The sequence below is a fragment of the Oryctolagus cuniculus genome, chromosome X (genome assembly GCF_051225735.1).
Source record: "Oryctolagus cuniculus isolate XC-2025 breed Fujian yellow rabbit chromosome X, ASM5122573v1, whole genome shotgun sequence".
NCBI lineage: Eukaryota > Metazoa > Chordata > Mammalia > Lagomorpha > Leporidae > Oryctolagus > Oryctolagus cuniculus.
In genome coordinates, this window is record NC_142888.1 from 126,154,321 (window position 1) to 126,173,321 (window position 19,001).

Consider the following 19,001-nt stretch of genomic DNA (forward strand, 5'->3'; position numbering starts at 1 on the left):
TGATAATGTAGGACACTTGGCTTTCTGTGCTTGACTCATTTTACTTATTATAATGATCTCCAGTTCCATTTTATGAATAGTATTCCATTGTGTGTGTGTGTGTGTGTGTCATATTTTCTCCATTTGTTAGTTGATGGATACTTAAGTTGCTCATTTCTTGGCCATTGTAAACAAATATTTTAAGGCTCAGAGATTTAGAAAGAAATACACTCCAAAAATAACAGGAAAATTTAAAATTTGAAAGTAAGCTCCTGAGTTAAAATTTACCTCTTTTTATTTGTTGGTCAAATGGAAGGGCCTGATCTGCTTTCTTTTCCTATAGTTGACTTACTGTACAACAGTGGTCTGCATCCTTTTGATCATGCCAAGAGTGTCAATACAGCAGAGAAGGAAAACCACCAGTATTAGAATTAAGCTCCTGCCTTAAGTTGCAACACAGCTTAGGCCTTTGGGAAATAGCACGTAGGTACAGAAAGGTGTTGATTTTAAACCAGACTGGATGCCAGATCTGCCACTTGCTGACACTTTTAAGCTGGCAGGCTATTTAACATCTATGATTTTCTTTTTCTCATCTGTAAAATGAGGGTGAAAGTGCTCAGTTTATCAGTTTGTTATTACTACAAAATGAAATAATATATAGAAATGACCTGAAATAAAGAAAATGCTCAATGAAAAAAAATACACATATCGAAAAGAAAATGAGCAGTTTGAGAAGTGGCTGTTATAGTTTGTGTATTAGTTCAAGAGTTTTCCAGACTCATGTGTTAAATATTTGGTTTCCGAAGTCTTATATCAATGACTAATAGATTAAGAGTGGAGACTTAATCCAATTATGATGTCTAAAAAGTGTGACCTTTGGGAAGTGATTCAATTGGATTGGGTTGTTGAGGTAGATACACCATAATGGAATAATGGTTATTTTATTAGGAAAAACATATAGACATGGGAAAGGGTGCTTTCTCTCTTTCTGCTTCCTGGCTCACACATGCTGCTCTTTCCACAAATGTCTTAACATCCATTTCTCTGACTGGGTGTCAAACAAATGGTGTCATTCAATCTTGGACTGTGAACCTCCAAAACTGTGAGCCTCAATAAATCTCTCTTCTTCAGTAGCTTCTTTTGGGTATTTTTGTTAAAGGGTTGAAAAGTTGACTAAAACAGTGGCAGTGCCTGTTCTATGTGTAATGAACCTGAGCATTGTCACAGAATTGGATTGTGGTGAGGTGAATCTGGAACTAGGGATAATTGAGTTCAAATATGGCTGTGCTCTAACTCATGATGTCTCATCTGATTTGGATCTCATTTTTCTTACATGTAAAATGAAATGTTCATACTTGATAGTACACAAGGTTATTTCTTGGTTATTTTTAAAGAAGAGTTATTTACTTATTTGAAAGTCAGAGTTACAGAGAGGGAGAGACACACATAGAGAGAAATGTTCCATTCACTGGTTAATTCTCCAGATGGCAGCAGCAGCTAGGGCTTGGCCAGGGAGAAGCCAGGAACGAGGAGCTTCATCAGGGTCTCATACATAGGTGGCTGGGGCTCAGACACTTGGGCTATCTTTTGCTGCTTTCCAAGGTCATTAGCAGGGAGTTGGATTGGAAGTGGAGCAGCTGGGTCTTGAACTGGTGCCCATATGGGATGCTGGCACTGCAAGCGGTGGCTTAACCTGCTATGCCACAATGCCAGCCCCAAGAAAATGACATTTCTACAGTAACAATTAAAATGAGGACAGTGGAACAATATTTTTAGTAGTCTGAGAGGTAAAAGTTGTCAATCTAGATTATACATTAAAAATATTTTTCAAAAATGACGTGATTAAATATACCTACAGATAAATGAAAATTGGATACCCATTATCAAAAACCCTCACTAATGGGAAATTGCAAGAGCTATACTTGAGAAAGATAGAAAATGACCTCAGCTAGGAAGTCTGAATGATAATAGGGAATATTGGTACAGATATTAGTTAATGTGTGTATTAAATCTAAAGAAACACTGATGATATGAAATAATAAAAACAATAATTTGTAAAATAAAGATAACTCAGAAGTAAAATATTGGACATAATTTTATATATCATTTTAAACTAGTTTTAGCCACTGACTCCTATGCTTTCTGGAGTTAATTGTCCAGAGAGAGTTATTTCTGAAATTCATATTTGACAAATATTTTTTATTTGTTAAGACCAAAGGGAAACTGGCTGATGTTTGAACACTGGACATGGCTCCAAGCTTGGCAGCTGTGATTATATTAGAACTAGTCTAGTGCTCCATCCTTGGTGTTCTGTAACTAAGGCTAAACAAAAGAGTGGATATTGATTTAGACACTTAGAAATTTGTAACACAGCTCTATGTCAATATTTATATCTTATATTTGATTTCTTTAATGAGGGCTAGTTAGATACTTTGTGATCACATGACTAGTGGCTGACAGTAAAAGAACAAGAGTTAATTTCTTTTTCTTACCCAGAAATCTATTATTTAAGTTATAAAAGCTTCATGTATTTCATAAATACAAATTTATTAGCATAATGATTCTTCCCACCCTACCCGCCCTCCCACCAGCACTCTCACTCTTCTTCCCCCTCCTTCTCCTATTCCCATTCTTATTTTTTACTAAGATAGATTTTCAATTAACTTTATACACATGACATTAACCCAATACTAGGTAAAAAGTCAACAAACAGTATGAAAAGAACTATTTATCAACAGTTGAGACAAGGACTCTTCAAAGTTATCACATCTCAAAGTGTCAATTTCACTTCTATAGATTACCTTTTAGGTGCTATATTAGTTACCATACAGTTCTCACTGTGAGCATGGATCCCATAGTAATGATCCTCACTGGTCAATCAGGGAGCTCTGAGCATGTGGATCCACCCACAGTGACTACCCAGAGACCTGTCCATACCCTGTGCCTCCCACACAGCCACAATGTTTTACAGTCCTAGCACACAGGGCTCACATCACGAGCGCCCAGTCCCCTGTCAATTCTTTCAGCCAAGAGTCTAGTTTCTCTGACTCTTAGTTCAGTGTTCTTTCTCCAGCACCATATAATCTCCTCACTCTTAAAGTGAAGTTATCTTCCCTCTGTAACTCTTTGACACAGAGTGTTTAGAGGCTAGCATTTCATCTGATGTCAGACACTTGTCTGCATATGACCATGCCAGTTGCTTCTAGTCTTAAGCCACCTCAAGGACGATTAACTCATGATCTCTGAACCAATTAGTAGTTTGAGATCCCGAGTGCATGACTTTCGATCTACTCTAAGGGTAGCTTCTAGTGAACTGGGAAATAGTTTCTTTCCTCCTAGGAATCATTGCAAGTACCAGCTTTCAGAAATCTTTTACCCTTGAATGCCTACTGCTCATTTGACCTTTGAGTAATCCAAGAATTTGGTTTTCTAATTTACAAGAAGAAATCCTTTTTAAGTTTATGGGTCTGTGGATATTGATAGTCTGGTGTAACATTAGAGCAGGGGTAAATTTCTTGGTAGTCTTGTAGTTTTTAGAAATGACATTTGATAGTGTAGTGAGAACATAGTTGGGCTCTTAGGTGGCCTAAATTGCAATGAGAATAGGCTGGTTATAGCAATAGTTTAGGCTTCCTTGAGGTGGAAACCTGATTGGAGAACTTAGAAATAGACCATATGCAGATTTATCTTAAAGTAATTCAGGAAGGATGCTCTCCAATACATCAATAATAGCTGGTGGAAAAGAAAAAAAGAGTCCCCAAGAGACCTTGACATTGTGATAAGGGTATGGCTTACACCACTCAACTCTACATTTTCATGTCATGTGTGAGTTTTTACTTTATAAGCGTTTTGATTGCATGTTATTTCTTCTTTTAGAAAATTCTCCTTGCTTGTTATCTCTATTCCTCTTTCTCATACTCTACTTAGATGACATTTTCCATAGGAAGTGTTATCAAACCTTCATGTTCTTGTGAGAGGTATCTCTTTTATGTGCTTTCAATATTGCCTGTATGGAATATTGTTGTGTAATTTCTTGCTCATTTGTCCATCTTTATCCCCGGTGCCTGTGTCTGGAATGCAGCTGACTCCACTGATTATCAGCTGAATGGAAGAACAAATGAATTATTTGCAAGTTAAATTTTGCTAGGGTTTGTAGAAGAGGTAATTTGTACCTGATTGGATGGAATACAGGATATTGCCTGGAAGGTATTTCATTAGATTAGTTTGAAAAATATAGGATTTCATTTTCAATTATCTTTGTATACAGAAGATAAACTTAGTGTATACTAAGTAAAGATTTCAATTGAAAATGAATCTTGATGAAGAATGGGATGGGAGAGGGGGTGGGAGATGGGATGGTTGCTGGTGGGAGGGAGGTTATGGGGGAAAAGCTGCTATAATCCAAAAGTTGTACTTTGGAAATTTATATTTATTAAATAAAAGTTGAAAAAAAATCTTTTTAAAAAAATTATAGGATTTCACATAGGGGAAAGGTAAGAGGAATTCAAACAACTGAAGCATTATAGACAACAGATACAGGAGAGTAAACTATAATCATATAATGGTAAGTTCAGATTGGCTAGTTGGGTGGTTCTCAGCTTTGAGCATGCATTAGAATTACCTGGAAGGCTAAAGAAAACTCAGATGACCGGTGGATCCCTAATATCATAGTTTTTGATTAAGCAATCTCTGGTGGGCCCTGATAATGTGCATTTATAACAAGTTCCCAAGTGATGCTGGCTCAGAGACTTTTAGATCTTCTAAGCTGGAGAATAGTATATTTAGAAGGAATGGTAGTAAATAAAGGTAGAAAGATAGATTGGACAATACTGTGGATGGTCTTTAAATGATAAATAGAATATTTTGTTATATTTTGTTTTATTGGTAGGTTAAGGGTAGACATTGGAAATTCCTGGATGTGGAATTAATTTGATCAGAGCTACTGCTTTAGAACAGTTAATCTTACAGTAACCAAAAGGATGGCTTAATGGAAGAAGGCAGTTGGAGGTTGGGTGGTGAGATTGGAGGAAGAAGACTGGTTAGAAAGTGACTATAATAATCCAGATTTCAATAAACCATTCTATATTGTCAAGCCTTACCTTTTAAAATGTTAATCATTCTGGATAGAAATCTTCCTAAAATATATTACACACTCCCTGCTTTCCTACAGAGAGAACCCTGAACATAATGCATTCTCTCAATGACTTCAAGTTATCACTCTGAACATCGATGATTGCACTGGGTTGTAACACTGTGTGCTCTCATGGGAATGAAAGTGTAAAGAGCCTTCGCCCAATTCAAAATGCCCTAAAACTGCTGTGAATTTTAGTTTTGTGTTTTCTATTGATAACATTTCCAACTCTCCCCTGGCAGCTCCTCTTTCCATTCTAATTGGCTGATTCTAATCTGCAATGGGCTGGAAAACCAGATATAATTGTGTGTAATGTGAGAGCAAATAGAGTGTGGAAGAAGTAGTCTTCTATGAATAAAAGTCTATAAGTGTTGGGATTCAAACTCTGCCACATTTATTTGGGCTGCTTACAGGTCTTCCAATGTTCTTCCTATTTTATGGCTCCATTCCAGGTAAGTGAAACTGCCAGAAAGATAAGTATTGTATTGTCAGTGGAAGTTGCATGTCTTTTATTTGCAAATAAGAATACTTGGATAACTATAAAAACACTAATTCTGTGTAAATTTACTTAAGCAAAAAGAAAATAATAATAATTATTTTTTGACAAGCAGAGTGGACAGTGAGAGAGAGAGACAGAGAGAAAGGTCTTCCTTTGCCGTTGGTTCACCCTCCAATGGCTGCCGCGGCCTGCGCACTGCGGCTGGCACACCGCGCTGATCCGATGGCAGGAGCCAGGTACTTCTCCTGGTCTCCCCTGTGGGTGCAGGGCCCAAAGACTTGGGCCATCCTCCACTGCACTCCCGGGCCACAGCAGAGAGCTGGCCTGGAAGAGGGGCAACTGGGACAGAATCCGGCGCCCCGACCGGGACTAGAACCCGGTGTACCGGTGCCGCAAGGCGGAGGATTAGCCTAGTGAACCGCGGTGCCAGCCTAGGAAAATAATTATTTAAAAGATAAATTCATTGTTTGTTCAAATCATCCCTTAGCCCCCTGCTCTTCCCTGGATGTCATTGAAATTACTTTCTTGAACATAAGTCATTTGTAATATTTCTCTGGAGAAGCCACCATAACAGATACAAAAAAGTTTCTAATGTTAAAGATGATAGTTTTATTAAAATTATGAGATAAATTGTTTTCTTAGCACCTGTTAAGAGGGAGCAAGGTAGGCAAGAATCCCATTTTGTGGCATATCAAGTCTCCAAACAGCCTACCTCTTTTCAAAGGAAGTAGAGTCCTGCAAAATCTTCAGGCAACTGCATCTGGGCCCTGTGAAGTTTATTAACTTGTTTTTCAGCAAAGTGTAAATGTTGCAGATCTAAATGCAGTTGGGGGAGGGGAAGAGAAGAGAAAATGCTAGATGAAAATATTTATCACTACAGTGACATTGTAAATCATTTAGAGAACATTTATTCATAATTAAGTATATATACTGTTGACAAAAAATTGCTTATGAAGTTTTCCAATTTTATCCTTAGAAGAAAAAGCTAAAACACAAGACCACAAATGACAAACATCCTAGTTAGAGCCCAGATGGCTGCATAAAATAAATAGCCATTTCCTTGATGGAAGCACAGGCAATTTGGCTGTGTGAAGCTGCAATTCCAGCAGAGATCCTTGAAACAGATGTTGATATTGCTTGTGCATCAAAACTTTCTCAAAGAGCAAGATGTTCAGGTAGCAAGAGTAACAAATAACTGGTACCTTCAAATCCTTATGTCAGTGTCATATGGAGACAGTTCTGTCCCAAAGGGAGATTGCCTCGAGACATGCAGAATGGAACACATAGGCCCAAAAACCTGGGAAGTTGGAATATTTCTATAGTTATGTTACAGGCTGAAACATCTCCCAAATCTCTTTGTTACTTGTATTCATTCTTGTTCTCCCATTCTTCCTCCCCATGTAGCTCTGCCTCCCAGAAGTCATGTCAGAAAGAATACTTCATTAGTTGTTCATTGCAGGGAGGTTGAAGGGAGTGTATCTTCAAGAGAGGATATTGCCTATGTGTGGATGACTTTGTCTCTGGCCAATGGAGATAAGAACAGAAATGCTTTCCAGGTAGAGCCAATGGCAGAAGCAAAGAACAGAGTTAGAAAACGGTGTTAGGTGTTTGTGTGCTGATGACTAGAGAAACATAGATAGCATTCAGGAATTTTAAAGGGGAAGGGAAAGTGATAAAGAAGACTGGGGAGACTGAGTAAAAAATAATTACTAAGTAAACGTGACTTTGAAAATATTTTTAAGGAATTTTATACTACTTATAATTTTCTTAGAATTTTCCGTATGATTTCATATTTGAGAAGAAAAACCATATCTCAGCAATATTAAAAAAATCACCTCTATGATTAAATCAAGTGTTAGAAAGTTGGGAGCACTGGGCACTGTGATACAACAGGTTAAAACCACAGTCTGTGGTGCCAGCATCACATATAGGCACCAGTTCAGGTCCCAGCTGCTTCACTTCAGATTCAGCTCCTTGTTAATGCACCTAGGAAAGCAGTGGAGGATGGCCCAGGTACTTGGGCCCCTGCACCCATGTGGGAGACCCAGAAGAAACTCCTGACTCCTGGCTTCAGCCTAGACCAGCCTTCATCATTGTGGCCATTTGAGGAGTGGACCAGAGGATAGTAGATCTCTCTCTTTCTGTCACTCCTTCTCTCTCTGTAACTCTGCCTTTCAAATAACTAGATACATCTTTTTTTTAACTTTTATTTGATGAATATAAATTTCCAAAGTACAGCTTATGGATTACAATGGCTTCCCCCCTATAACGTCCCTCCCACCCGCAACCCTCCCCTTTCCCACTCCCTCTCCCCTTCCATTCACATCAAGATTCATTTTCAATTCTCTTTATATACAGAAGATCAGTTTAGCATACATTGAGTAAAGATTTCAACAGTTTGCACCCACACAGAAACATAAAGTGAAAAATACTGTTTGAGTACTCGTTATAGCATTAAATCTCAATGTACAGCACACTAAGGACAGAGATCCTACATGAGGAGTAAGTGCACAGTGACTCCTGTTGTTGACTTAACAAATTGACACTCTTGTTTATGGCCTCAGTAATCACCCTAGGCTCTTGTCATGAACTGCCAATGCTATGGAAGTCCCCTGAGTTCACCGACTCTGATCATATTTAGACAAGGCCATGGTCAAAGTGGAAGTTCTCTCCTCCCTTCAGAGAAAGGTACCTCCTTCTAAAAGTATCAGAAAATTTAAAAGTAAAATATACTTAGAAAAATTTCAATTATCAGAGTAAGTTTTTATAAGCAGGGATAAATCATATCTTTATATCCTATATAATATCAATTATCAACAATGATAATGAATATGTCACTACAGATGCCTCAGATAAAGAAAATGTAAGAAATTGCAATGGGGGAGACACCAAGATGGCAGCATAGGGAGGGAGCTTACTTCCCTAGTCTAGGGGAAGATAGTTTAAAAAATGTGGAGAGAGTGCAGTCTCAGGGAAGAGTTAGGGAGAAAATAGCAGAGGAAACTCCATGCAAATCAGAGAGACACTGTAGATCTACTTGAACAGTGTGGATGCACACAACTCAGGACCCTAGCAGCCAGTAGCCTCAGCACCAGGTTTGAAGAGGGAGGTAAGATCAGACTTCAGCAGCCCAAGCCACTGGTGATAAAGCCATAGGAAGAGCCTGGCTTGAATCCTGCTTGGAGCACTATGGGGAACAGTGTACCTACCAACCTAGGGGGAAAAATGGCATGTTTCTCTCTCCCCAACCAGTGTGCACTGGTGTCCTCTAACTAGCTAAGATAGGGTGGGCACCATTTTGGACATACATAACGGCTGTGCCAGTGTGTGTCTGCATGCCCAGCAACCAGCCGAGAGGCGACACCTGAGTCTGGCTGGGAGAACTGACAGGGGGCCGAGTGCTTATCACTGTGGAAACTTTTTGTGCTGAGACTGTGAAAACACTGTGGCTGCATGTGAAGGTACAGGGTATGGCTAGGTCTTTGGGCAGTCACTGTGGGCAGCTCTATACACTTGGGGGTCCCTGATTCCCTGGTGATGGTCATTGCTACAGGATCCATGCTCACACAAATGACTGCACAGATTCTTTGTGTGGTTCCTGTGGCAGCACTGATGAATATTGTACCCACTAGGGCTAGCCTTGAGGCATTGGTCTCTTTTGAGGAGAGGAGGCAAGTGTGAGACTACACCAACAGAGCTGATCAAACCTCCCATCTGATAAAAAAAAAAAGAGGAGATTTACCATGCCAATTTGGGAGTGACCTTGGACACTCCCTTCACCCTGGAGCACTGAACAGAGCTCCAATGCCATGCCTACAATACACCTCTGGGTATTCACTGAAAGAGCAGACACTCCACCAAGCCACATAGGCATAGTCCAAAGATAAAAAAAAGATAAAAGCCAACACAGGAAAGAAAAATAAACCAACAAGTATTTGTGCAAATGCCTAAAAATAAGTTCAACAATTCAAGAAATGAAAATAAGGAAGACAACATTATGCCCCCATAGGAACACAATAACACTTTTATGCTAGAATGTGAAAATGAAGAGATTGAGAAATGCCAGAAATGGAATTAAACTTGATTGTAGGATTACTTAGAAGTAATTAGAAGCAAATCCATGAATTAAAGAACTCCAAACATGACATGAAAGAAAATTTTTCTCATGAAATTGAGATTTTTAAAGAGAAATAAAAACAAAATATTGGAAATGAAGAATTCAATAGAACAAGTAAAAAATGCAGTGGAACACCTTAACAGATTCGGTGAGGCAGAAGAAAGGATATCTGGGTTAGAAGAGAAATCTCTGGAAATTTTACAGTGAGACAAAAACTCAGAAAATTAGAAAACTAAAAAGCAGTGTTGGAGATCTATGGGATACTATCAAATGACCCACCATATGAATCTTAGGAGTTCCTGAATGTGTGGAAAGAGAGAATGGATTAGAAGGCCTTTTTAGCAAAATAATTACAGAAAACTTCCCTCATTTGGAGAAAGAAATGTACATCCAAGTATAGGAAGTATATAGAACTCCTAACAGAAATAACCAGAAAACATTTTTACCAAGACACAGTGTAGTCAAGCTCTACAGAGTAAAACATAATAAAAAGATTCTAAAATGTGCATGTGAGAAATGAGAAATTAATTTCAGAGGATCTCTAATATTAGACTCACAACTGACTTCTCATCAGAAACCTTACAGGCTAGGAGAAAATGGTGAGATATATTCCAAATCTTAAGAGAAAAAAAACCTGTCAATTCAGAATATTGTACCCCGCAAAGCTCTCATTTATGAATGAAGGGTAAATAAAGACCTTTGATAACAAATAGAAATTGAAAGAATTTGTTACCACTCACCCAGCCTTACAAAAGATGCTTAAGGATGTACTACACACAGAAACACAGAAACATGGTCATCACCATGAAAGAAGGAGAAGGAAGATATCCCAGTAAAAGTACAAAGGAAATCCAAAGTAAACAATAGGAATACTTACGGAAAAAATTGCAGGGCCAAGTCATTACTTATCAACAGACACCTTGAATGTAAATGGCCTCAACTCTCCAGTTAAAAGATACAGATTGGCTGAATGGAAAAAAAATCTATTTGCTGCCTACAAGAAATGCATCTTACCAAGAAAGATATCCAATATTCAAAGTGGAAGGATAGAAAAATATAATCCATGCTAAGAGAAACCAAAAATGTGCTGGTGTAACCAACCTAGTATCAGACAAAATAGACTTTAACACAAAAAACTGCTAAAACAGACAAAGAAAGGCACTATGTTATGATTAAGATATCAATTCTACAGGAAGATGTGACTATTAACATATATGCACCTAATTACAGAGCGTCTGGCTATTTAAAAGAAATGTTAAGGGATCTAAAGGGAGACATAGACTCCCATACAATAGTAATGGGGGGCTTAAATACCCCACTTTCAGCAATGGATAGATCAACCAGACAGAAAATCAGCATGGAAACAACAGATTTAATCAACATTATAGACCAAATGGACCAAATGGCTATCTACAGAACTTTTCATCCTACATGAAGAATACACATTCTTCTCACCAGTGCATGCAGCTTTCTCTGGGATAGAACATATGCTAGGCCATAAAGCAAGTGTCAGCAAATTAAAAAAAAATCAAATCATACCATGCATCTTCTCTGAAAACAATGAAATGAAGCTGGAAACCAGCAACTCAAGAATCTCTAGAACATATGCAAACTAATGGAGATTGAACAACATGCTCCTGAATGAACAGTGGGTCCTAGGAGAAATCAAAATAGAAATCAAAAAACTGTTTAGGAACATTTTTTCATAGTATTTGTTGAATTTTTTTACTTAGTATAAAGTTAATTGAAAATAAATCTTAGTAAAAATAGGAATGGGAATAGGAGAAGGAGGAGGAAGAAGGGTGGAAGTGGGGATGGGAGGATGGCTACAGTGGGAAGAATCACTATCACCATGTTCCTAAAGTTGTATTTATGAAATGCATGAAATTTGTATACCTTCATAAAAGGTTTCTGGGGAAAAAGAAAGAAATTACTATGAACAGTTTTATGGCAATGGATTTGAGAAATTACCTAAAATTGTTGAATTTATAAAGAAATACAACACATGAAAACCTATTTGTCAAGATTTGGAAACCTGAGTAGTTTGAACACAATAAATGAATTGATTCACTAATCAGTAGTCATCCCACAAAGAAATCTGCAGGTCCAAATGGCTTCTCTGGCTTGTCCTACCAAATATTCAAATCAAAAATATTCAGACTTTGTACAAAATACCAGAGAACAGAAAATGAGTGAACATTTCTTAACTTGTTTCATGAGGTCAGCATAATTTTGGCAATGGAAGACAAAAACTTTAAAAGAATGAAAAATTCAGGACAATCTCATTCATTGCAATAGATGCAAAATTAAAACATAATTGAGGCTGGCGCCACGGCTCACTTGGCTGATCCTCTGCCTGCAGCGCTGGCACCCCAGGTTCTAGTCGCAGTTGGGGCACCGGTTGCTCCTCTTCCAGTTCAGCTCTCTTCTGTGGCCCAGGAATGCAGTGGAGGATGGCCCAAGACCTTGGGCCCTGCACCCGCATGGGAGACCAAGGGAAGCACCTGGCTCCTGGCTTCAGATCAGCGCAGCATGCAGGCTGCAGCGCACCTACCATGACGGCCATTTTGGGAGTGAACCTACGGAAAAGTAAGACCTTTCTCTCTGTCTCTCTCTCTCGCTAACTCTGCCTGACAAAAAAAAAATAGAATTCAGCAATACATGAAAATATTAAGTCATCATGATTAAGTCCATTTTGTGCTGCTAAAATGGAAAACTTGAGAATGAGTAATTCTTCATAAGGAATAGAAATGTCTCTTTCACAGTTCCGTAGTCTGTGGAAGTCTAAGACTACAGGGTTGGCATCTGGCAGTGCCTTCTTGCTGTATAACCACAAGGGGGAAGGTTGAAAGGCTAAAGGAAGAAAATGGTGCCAGACTCACCCTTCTATAATGAAATTATTCTCATGATGATGATATTAATCCATTCATGAAGGTCCTTATCACTTTTGAAAGGTTACACCTTTTAATATATTACAATGATGATTACATTTAAACAAAAGTTTTGAAAATAACAAATATTCAAACCAGAGCAATGACAAAGCAAGGTATATTCCAAGAATAGATGATTATCCTTAAAAAAATCAAACAGTGTAATTCACTACACCAGCAGATAAAAGAAAAATCACATGATCATTGCAGTACATGCAGATAAATAATTTCATATAATTCAGCATCCTTTCATGATAAAAATTCTTAGCAAACTAAAGATATAAGAGATTAATGTGAAAATGAGTTTGTGTTAGAAACCATACCATAGAAATAGGGATGCCTGGCATGACAGGATAAGTACTACCTTATGTTTACCCTTCCACAAAAGAAATACAAATTCTTGCCCCCAAAATCAAAATAGATTTTATCAGAACTCTGAAAATTAACAAAGGCTTACAACAATATAAGGAGTGTTAATTCAAGAAAATTTGCTGAACCTCAGTTAAAAACAGCAGAGTTTTGACTTTATACTTCTTGTCTCACTTCCCCTCTTCACAGCTCCATGATAGTGTCTTCACAACCACAGAAAGTTATGAAAACCATTGTCTCAGCAACCACTCAAGAGGCACATTTGTTTTGTAGTTCCTAAATAAAATCTCATCCACAGGGAATTATCACTAGTTGACCTGTATATATGATCCCTAGGAAAGACTCACTTGCTTGTCATTGTTGGACCTAACTCAGAGTCCATTCCTTGGAAAAAGCCTTATCCATAGGATGTTTGTCAAAAACAAGCAGTGGCAATTATTTCACATCACAGCTGCATGAGACTGTGAATACTTGTTGAGGAAAACAAGTACATGGCCCAAAACAATGAGATATCTGGGAACTACATTTGAACTGGAGTCTGAAAAAGCTCTTAAATATTCCTGGAGATCTAGAAGACCAGGCACATATGGTAGGCTGTGTGAAATTCTGAATTCAAGCCAAACTAAATGATCTATCACCTTTAGTGAAAGTAAAAGCTGGTAAAAATAACTTTGGAAAACAATGTGATATTTTCTAATCAAGTGCAAAATGTATAACTAAATTGTAGACTATTATATAATAAAATGAATTAGCTGTAACCGTACATAGCATCCATCAATTTTACAACCACTGTACTGAGTGAAAGAAAACAGTGTACCAAAGAAACATAATGATTCCATTTATATAAAATTTAAAACCAGAGAACACTGAGAGTTTTGAGACTAAGCATACATGTGAGAAAACCACCAGAAAAATCAATGAAACAGTTACCATACAATTCAGGAGAGCGATGTCCTTTAGGAGATTGTGGTGATCAGTAATCATCTTTTTGCACTAGGATGGAGGTGACTTGAGTTTTTATTTTACCGTTTTTAATTTTTTGTTTATATAAGGTGAACAAATTTCATGTATTCCATCTATATAGACTTAGGAGCATAGTGATATTTCCCCCCATCCTCCTTCCCAATGATGATCCCACCCTTCCTCCTCCTTCCTTTCTTATTAAATCCTTTAATTTTTACAATAACATAATTTGTTTATTTTATAATCAAAAGCTTAACTCTCCACTAAGTAAAGAATTAAACAAATAATAAGAGAAAAACACTGTTCCTCAATAGTAGGGACAAGGGCTGTAAACAATAATCTAAAAACATCAATTTCACTTGTTAACATTATGTTTTTTTGTGTAGGTTACCACAGATCAGGGACAATATATGATATTTGTATTTTTGGAACAGGCTTATTTCACTAGGTATAATGATTTCTAGTTGTATTCATTTTATTGTGAAAGACACGGTTTCATTCTTTTGTACAGCTGAATAGTATTCCATAGTGTATGTATACCACATTTTCTACACTTGATCTTGGCCAACAGGCCGAGAAGTGATCCACATTTTCTTTTTCTAGTCATTTGTTGATGGACATCTGGCTTGATTCGATATCTTAGCTCTTTTAAACTGAGCTGCAGTAAACATGTGTGTACATATAACTCTTTCATATGCTGATTTCCTTTAATTTGCATAAATTCCCAGGAGTGTTCTCACTGGGTCATATGATAGATCTGAGATATCACCACACTGTCTTCCACAATGGCTGTATTAGTTTACATTCTCACCAACAGTGGATTAGGGCATTTTTCCTCAACATCCTCACCAGCATTTATTGTTTTTTAATTTCTGTGTGAGAATCATTCTAACTGGGATGAGGATTTTATTCTTCAATTTGTTATGTGATTTATCACATTTATTTTGTGTATGTTGAACCTTACCTGCATACTAGGGATAAATTACACTTGGTCTGGGTGAATGAACTCTCTGATATGTTGTTAGATTTGATTAGCTAGTATTTTGTTGAGTATTTTTGCATTTATGTTCATCAAAGATATTTTCCTGTAATACTCTTTCTTGTTTCTTTGTCTGGTTTTGAAATTAAGGTGATGGCAGCCTCATACAAGGAGTTTGGGAAGATTTCCTCTATTTCAATTGTAATAAATAGTTTGAGGAGAACTGAAATTAGTTCTTCTTTAAACATTTGGTAAAATTCAGCAGTGAAGCCAATCAGTCCTGCAATTTTCTTCATTGGAAGGGTCTTTATTACTGATTCAATCTCTGTTTTTGTTATTGCTCTGTTTATATTTTCTATGTCTTCATTACTAAGTTTTGATAGACTGTATGTGTCAATATAATCCGTACTATCCATTTCTTCTAGATTTTCTGATTTGTTGACATATAGCTCTTGTTGTAATTCCTGATGATCCTTTTTTATTTCTGTGGTATCTTTTGTAAATTCTCCTTTTCATCTCTGATTTAATTGATTTGAGTCTTCTCCCTCTTTTTTTGGTTAGTTGAGCCAATGGTGTATCAATTTTGTTTATGTTATTAAAAACAACTCTTCATTTCATTGATCTTTTGTATGATTTTTTGGTTTCAATTTTGATTATTCTCTAATTTTAATTATTTATTTCCTCTTACTAATTTTGGATTTCATTTGTTCTTACTTTTCTAGATGTTTGAGATACATTGATTGCTCATTTATTTGATGCCTTTCCACTTTCTTGATGTAGGCGCTAATTGCTATGAACTTCTCTCTTAACACTGCTTTTGCTGTATCCCATAAGGTTGGATATTTTGTATTGTATCTTTATTAATTACTGGGATTTTTAAATTTCACTTTTATTTGTTATATGACCCACAGTTGATTCAGGAGCATGTTGTTCAGTTTCCATGTGTTTGAATATTTTCTAGAGTTTCTTAATTTGTTAATTTGCAGCTTCATTCCATTGTTGTTATAAAAGATACAAGGTATTATTTTAATTTTTTTGACTTTTCTAAGACTTGTTATATGGCCTAATATTTGGTCTATCCTTGAGAAAGCTAAATGAATTGATAAAATTAATGTATATTCTACAGCTGTAGGATGAAATGTTCTGTAGATATCAGGTCCATTTGGTCCATAGTGTCGATTAGCTCTGTTGTTTCTTTGTTGATTTTCTGTCTAGTTCTTATGTTCATTGATGAAAGTCGGATGTTGAAGTCCTCTATTACTATTGTATTGGAGTCTATGTCTCCCTTGAGATCCATTAACATTGTTTTAAATAATCAAGCACCTTGGCATTGGGCATGTATACATTTATTATAGTCACATCTTTCTGTTGAATTGATCTCTTAATCATTACATAATGCCCTTCTTTGTCTGTTTTAACAGTTTTTGTGTTAAAGTCTCTTTTTGTCTGATATTAGGATGGATACACTTGCTCTTTTCTACTTTCCATTAACATGGAATACCTTTTTCCATCCTTTCACTTTGTCTATGTGCATCTTTCTTGGTAATGTGTGTTTCTTATAATTGAATTAATTGAACTTACACTAATATATGAGAGGGGAAGACAGCTAATGAGCATGAGTAAAAAAGTCTAGAGTCTTTAGATGAAAACTTGGTGAGAATTTACAAAAATTTCCCTTGAAAAATTTTTTTTCATAGTTCTCTAAACAATACTAGAATGCTCTAGTAGTTTTGCTCAACTCAGCAAATGCACTCTGGGCAATCATTTTGGCACAAGTTAAGCTGCTGCTTAGGAAACATTCATCCCCTATGAGAGTGTGTTTTGAATCTCGTTTTCACTTCCAATATAGATCCTATGAAAGCAGTGCAAGGTTGATCAATTACTAAGGTCTCTGCCACTGATGTGGGAGACCCCAGTGAAGTTCTCAGCTCTTGGCTTCAGCCTGTCCCAGTCCTGGATTTTGTGGGCATTTGGGGAGTAAATAAGCAGATGGAAAGTCTGTCTGTCTCTCCGTGTGTGTGTGTTTGGCTGTCTATCTGTCTCTGTAATTTCTCTGTTATTCTGTCTTTCATATAAACCTTTTAAAATATTTATGTTAACTATTTATGTACATCAGTTGCTCACTTTCTACTTCCATTTAGTGACTTACTTTGCCAGTGGCCCATGGGAGAATGCATTTAGAATTTTTGCTGGTCACTAGAGGTTCTAGAAAGATGGAGAAAGCTTTATTGTAAAACTTTTATATTTAAGAATTAAAAGACATAGACTGTTCTCGATTCCCTAAATGGCAGTGTAGACACATCACACTCATGAATGAGGCCTTATAATAGAGAGATCATTTTTATTTTTATATCTATAGATATATACATACACACACATATACATACACACACACATTGCACTCAAAATCCCACTTATAACTCTTCTAATTTCTAGTACAGTTAAAACAGTTTATAAAATGCTTTTGAGAGATTCTAGGAAGATTGCTCTAAAAAGCATGAGCATTTTTTTGGTGCCAGTCTCAAGGGATTCTCAGAGGGAAGATATTTGGTTTAAAGGTATCATCTTTAAGACAGTGACCTGCACTAACTGTCTGATTTGTTCTTTCTAATACTGACAGTTGTGAAAGCTCCAACTGTAGTTAGTACTTATAAGTCCATTTTTAGTTTTTGATCTTCAGTTACTAAATCAGTCCAGGGTACTGAAAAACAAATGAAAACATGTTTTGCAAACTCCTCATCATGCTACATTCCCTCAGTAACAAATCTGGCCAAAGCTAGGCAACTTTGGAGCATAATTTCATCCATTGTTTCATTTTAGGCTCAGAGAGGGACTTATCTCTGGGCTGGAGGTTAGGTTGGTAAGGATCACATGGAAGTTTGCACATCCATAGGTCTTTCTCTTTCATTTTTGAAGGAACACAAATTAGGTATGTGATAACAAATAATATGGGTATGATCATGACCATGTGCATGTATAAATCATATAAGGACCAAGCAAGGGACACTTCATTGAATATCCCCTAACCTCACAGAATGTAAGTCATTTAATGGAATGTAAGTGATTAGGATGAAAAGTGGGTAGGTCCAGGGGCCAACATCATCCCTCAAGCCCCGTCATGAATGGTTATATGCTCTGTCCTTTTTTTCTCTCCTAGGGAAATGTAAATGGATTAAAATGATCTGAGCTACCTCATAGAATGTGCTAATCTATTTTCTTACATCCAGTTTTAGTGCTTTGTTTATCCTGTGCCCCACTCATTAAAATTTATCACAGGTTCATAATCTGGTGGATATGGGGAGGATCACAGGGATTGTGATGCTTCGTTTTATGTGCTGACTTGATTTTGCTAAAGGATTCCCAGATAGCTAGTAAAACATTATTTTGGGTGTGTCTGTGATAATATTTCTGGAGATTAGTACTTCTAGTAGAGAAAGAAAAAATTTTCTTCACTGATAGGAGTGTGCATTATCCAATCCACTGAGGGCCTGAATAGTACAAAATATCACAATAGGGTCAAATTGCTTTCTGTTTGAAGTGGAACATTCATCTCCTCCCTTTACACATTGGAATTCTTAGTTGTTGAGTCTTTGGGCCCAGACTGGGTCTTCAATCATTGTTCTTCTGGTTCTCAGGTCTTTGTGCTTGAACTGGAACAACACCAAACTGCCTTTCCAGGGCCTGCAGCCTGCTTATGGCAGACCATGGAACTTCTCAGATTCCATGATCACATGAGCATGCCCTTCATTCTATATTTTTTTATATATGTCCATTTATATCTTTTTGGAATTGTTTTTTAGAGAACTCTAATACAGGGATCTTATCATAGAGTGGTTTTCCAATTATTTTCTGGGTAGACCACCCAAGGTCAACAAAGAGACAACTTGATCCTCCCTTAGAGTATGTTCATAATATCACTACTACATTTGTTTATTCATTGAGGAAATATTTTCTTTTTGAAGTTTATTTATTTGAAAGGTGAGGCGAAAGAGAGAAAGAAAGAAAGAGAGGGAGGGAGGGAGAGAGAGAGAAAG

At 36.9% G+C, this 19,001-nt stretch overlaps 1 long non-coding RNA gene across 7 annotated transcripts in view; it reads left to right on the forward strand.

Moving 5' to 3' along the window:
* The window catches only part of LOC149119747 (uncharacterized), a 113,928-nt gene that overhangs the window by 9,609 nt on the left and 85,318 nt on the right, over positions 1 to 19,001 (forward strand). Inside the window, exon 4 of one of the 7 annotated variants that reach the window (XR_016227924.1) lies at positions 5,524 to 5,562. The exons of the other annotated variants lie outside the window; for them this stretch is intronic. This is a non-coding gene — a long non-coding RNA (uncharacterized LOC149119747). The remainder of the gene's footprint in view (positions 1 to 5,523; positions 5,563 to 19,001) is intronic. 7 annotated transcript variants of the gene reach the window in all.